This window comes from Cryptomeria japonica, chromosome 10 (assembly GCF_030272615.1).
Source record: "Cryptomeria japonica chromosome 10, Sugi_1.0, whole genome shotgun sequence".
NCBI lineage: Eukaryota > Viridiplantae > Streptophyta > Pinopsida > Cupressales > Cupressaceae > Cryptomeria > Cryptomeria japonica.
Window position 1 is genome coordinate 760,851,603 of NC_081414.1, and position 4,999 is coordinate 760,856,601.

General features: G+C 32.0%; 1 pseudogene; it reads right to left on the reverse strand.

Annotated features, from left to right (window-relative positions):
* Positions 1–3,243: 3,243 nt before the first annotated feature.
* LOC131030682 (18.1 kDa class I heat shock protein-like) lies at positions 3,244–3,892 on the reverse strand (annotated as a pseudogene).
* Between the last annotated feature and the right edge of the window lie 1,107 nt (positions 3,893–4,999).

Consider the following 4,999-nt stretch of genomic DNA (forward strand, 5'->3'; position numbering starts at 1 on the left):
GATCTATTGAATTCTTGGCCTCAAACACCTATGCAATGCGAGGACATTTATGAGTTGTGTTGTCATTTATACAACCAAATAATAGAAAATAGCAAAAAAATCACTAGTAAAGGTCTCAAACTCCATGCACCTATTTTCCACTTACAGGTACTCATATGGGCAAAAAAGGTTCGGGCTATATAGGGGTTTACCTTAATCAAACCCCCATTTCGGTGTTTCCACCTCTACAAACAAGTAGATACATAGATTGGACAAATAGATAAATAAATTATGTAATAGAAACAAACCAAGCTTAATGGAGGAAAATCTCTATTACTAAAGATAAATGGTTAAATGCAAATAGATAATAAATGCATTTAAAGATTAATTAAAAAATATTGTATTGCAATATAATAGATATGAGAGATAAGGGAGAATTACACAAGAAGACCACAATGTTATTATTCTTAAGAGAAGACTTTGTTGCTATTAGATTGTGTAAATTTTGGAAGAGCTTCACTATAAATATGAGAAGAAGAGATCCAAGAGCACGAGATTCAATAATGAGAATTAAAGGATGATTTTTGTTGCTCAAAATAGGTGGGAATGATAATTTTGAATGCACCCAAGAAAAGGGACATGTTCAAAAGACTTGCTTGATGTGGAATATACCTGTTTGAATTTGGAATCTTTTTTGAGATATTCACCTACCTCATAGATGTATGAACCTCGTACTCTCGTTTGACTAAATCAATCCTAAATTTTCAACAAAGGCTTCTAATGCTTCATACTTGAAATCCATGATGTCATAATGATGAAATCTCAATCATAATTTTTCTCATAAATGCATCAGGCTCGATGCGAAGGTTTCATAAATGCACAAGGTACAATTTAAGAAATTGCACAAACTCTTAGTCACTTAGGCTTTACAACTTTGCAAAATGAGTTATAAGCTATTCTTCTACACCCCTTACTACTCCTCTTTATTTATGAAGACAGGAACTCAACTTCGAATGCCTAAGTTGTAGCCCAAGCCTCCCTTTTAGAGAATCATTGTGCCTCCTAGAAATCTCACTTCATGTCTTGATGAGAAACACATGACTATCAATCAAAGCAACACATAAGAAAAATATGACCATTTAACTATCAATTCTTTTGATTCATCGAGTGATTCCTTTAAGAATGATGAGGTGTCCCTTGCTTCTGATGATACTCTTCTAGAACCTCTTTCCCCTCCCATGTAGATTGAGCTACCTTCAAAACCTTCCTATTGTTCCTCTTGAAATGTGCTTCCTACTGCATCTTCTACCATTTGTGTCATTTTCTATGGATGTTCTTCCTGTCTCTACTGTATTGATAATTTCTTCTATTGTTGTTAAGCTTCTATTCTGCCTACTACTTCTATTCTACAACTTTTTCGTAACTGTCTTACTACCCACTCTTTGTGTATTGATAAGCCCTCCATGGAGGTTTCCCCTCTTGCTTCCCCGTGTATTGGGTTGTTGGATGACAATATTGCTTGGACTATTGTTAATCAATGGAGGAAAGGTCTTCCTTCTTCCAATTCCCAAACTCATACTCAAGTTGTGGGTAGAATTTTACCCCTATTGATGTGGGTTGTTTGAATGTCTACCTATGTACTATAAGTGGCCTATTATCGCTTGTGTGTTGTAAATGTTTTGTTATGGCTTCTGTACTATAAGGGGCTTTTTATGACCTGTGTGTTGTAAGTGGTCTATTATAGCCTATGTTTCTCAACCCTTGGGACCTTTGTTGTAAAGGGTCAACACCACAGTTTTTTTCTTATCTAATAAAAAACAAATAGAAATCCAAATAAAGATTTATAATCAATATATCATGTCAATACAATATACTAAAAAAAAACTTATCTAACAAGAAAATAAAATTATGTATAAATAGCTATACTCAAAGCACAAATTTCATTACAATATTATTAAATATTCTTACCATCTACTAAAATTGAAAAGTGAATTAAGAAATATCATTGTTGATGTTAGGTTTTAGAGTCATTTATTCATAGAATGAAACTTTAATGAGCATTTTTAAATGTTTAAACTCATTCATTTATATTTTATATGAATAAAAGAGTAAACCATTCATAAAACAACTAATACAATCCATTCACCAAGATGAAAATAATACTATATTATTTTGAATAAAGATGTCACTAGAGGTATAATTCTTTTCTACTAACTCTCCTATGAATGTTATATTTAAAATGCATTAGTTTAATTAATAAAGTCATCAAAATATATGTACTAGGTCATAGGCAATATACAATACTATAATCCAGGTTCTTCCTCTACTAACTTTCAAAACTATATATTAGATGATTTAAAAAAAAAAATTCAATGCAACACTTAATACAACTCATACAAATTAATGAGAAAAATCATTAAAAATTGACACAAAAGTTATATATATTTAATTTCATATATGAAAAATATAACATTACAAGCACTTGCTCTATCTCTACAAAGCATTTCAGTTTTCCAACGCCCTATCCTCTTATCTACTATATAAAATGTTTAAATAAAATTTGTATCGTTTAACCAAATCTCCAATGCACGGCTGCTTATCTATTCTCTGCTCCATGCATTCCTCTTAGCCATCTCACCTCCCTTTCTCTTATCTCTGCAAATTTCATCTCTTCTTCCCACTGTGCCCCTCTTTTCTTTCCTTTATTAAAAACTGCACCTTTATCTCTGTCCCAACGCCTCTCTGTTGAAATTTTTACTACTCCCCTCAACTTTACTTATTAAACGGTTGCAGTGAACTTTGTATTCAATTTGAAATAAGCATGAACAAGAAAACATAGCTTGCATTCGAAAAAGGAAAAGGAAAAATTAACTTTTAACAAATCACTTATAATTTTTAAAATATCAATTAAATTTCTGGAATTTATCATTTAATGAAATATAATTAGAAATTATAAGATTATTACAATATTTTTAAATTTAAGATAAAATTATTTATTTTATTAATATTTTTTTTAAATAATATATATACAACTATTTAAATTCTAATACAATTTACAATATGTAAACATAATTATAATTAAAAAATAAATATATCGTTATGAAAAAGTGGATGTTCAACTCAATCAAAATATTAAAGAAACATTGTTCAAAATAAGTAGTTTTTAATTCAAACATTAAAACAGCTGAAACTTTGCTTTAATTGCATCTGAGAACATTTCTCTATGCTTTATTCCTCACACAAAATCATCACATAAGAATGAAATTAGTTTTCAGATATATCCACTTGCATGACTGTGGACCTACTCCCAGCTGCCTTTGGAACTATCAGAGTCAGCACTCCATCTGTCATATTGGCTTTCACTTGATCCAGCATGGCATTCTCTGACAGGAGGAAGCAACGAGAGAAAGTTCCATATGGTCTCTCCAAACGATGCCACTTGTCATTTTTGTCCACCTCATCCTTTTTAAACTCTCCACTTATGCGCAAAAAAACGCTCCTCTTCCACTTGAACTTTCACATCCTCTTTTTTCAAACCTTCCAAAGAAACATTAAAATCTCATTGATATAAATAAATTAAACACATCTTTTCCAAGAAAGAAAAATATTATCTATATTTTAAATGATATTTGCAACAATTCAATCTACCCATTTTGAATCAATATTTTCCATACATTAACAAAAACTGACCCAAAAGTGCATAACTAAATCTTTGACACATCATGATTAAAACCCTCATGAATTAATCAACAATACCAGGCAAGTTAGCTTTGATGATGTGGGCTTGATCAATTTCAAGCCAATCTACAGAAATATGAATGGGATATATGAGTTCCAACATATTGGATGTGAAATCCAGTGGATCCATCACCACCCCACCTCTCCTACCCTGACCATTATTACACTGCGCCATAGAAATACTACAACCTCGTCCTCTCACTCACTACAAACACAAAAAACCACAAAAACATAACCAGCCTTAACAATATTAACTTAAAAATGGAAATTAAATAACTTTCAAAAACAGTAATTTAGCTTACCAAAACAAGCTGCTAAAAGCGGACTATATGGTTTTGCCTGAGATGGTGTATATATAGAAGAGAGAAATGGGAGCCGAAGCGTCTGGAATTATGGTAATGACAGGTGTCGGCGAGAAACGCTTAACCTTATCAATTTGGAATCATGTAAACTCGCTGGAATTCAAAAGAGTCATACGTTACGTTTAAGAGAGATGAGTTGGGAATATGATTGAGAACTCAGGGACTTCGTTATTTCATACATTCATCAACGCTGGTATTCATAAACAGTGATATCATAAATCTGTGTCATTTTATACCATTCAGATTTAAATTTACTTTTGCAGAGCAGCACAGCTGTAATGATTTCCTCTATTCTAATAAATTTGCATTATGACTGACTTTATTTTTTATGGACCATTTCTTTCAAGACCGTTTCTCTCAAAACTTCTAAACTTTTCCAAGGTACAACATAAAATACCCATGCGCCTCATTCGCTTCAGTATACTCAATAATTAATGTTTCTGACAAAAAGCGGCGATTTCTCTCTGCATCTCAAGTTTGAATTTGTCCTCGGATTGTGAAGAAATTTCAGTACTGCATAAAATAAGCAAAATAATAGTGCTAAAATCTTCCGTTATTACAATGCCCTCAATTCTGAGTCTTCCTCTGTTGTTTATCAAACAGAACAGATTCATCTGTGTATATTTATTTGTGCTCTATTTTCTTAGGGGTTTATTGCATTATACATTTTCTAAATCTGTGTATTGGATGTTTTCCCTTTCATGTAATTACCAAGATAATTAGGCTTTCAGCACTGTACAAGTTTAGTTTTTTTGTTTTGTTTCTGCATTTTCAAGGTGTTGAGAGGACTGAACTGATACTTAAATGATATATTTTTGTTTCATTTCGGCATTTGTGTGCTTTGCCGGCCTGAATATGTGAATGCCACGCTTTTCAGTTGTTCAGTTCCCCCCTCGCAATCAATGTTCCATTCTTTCACA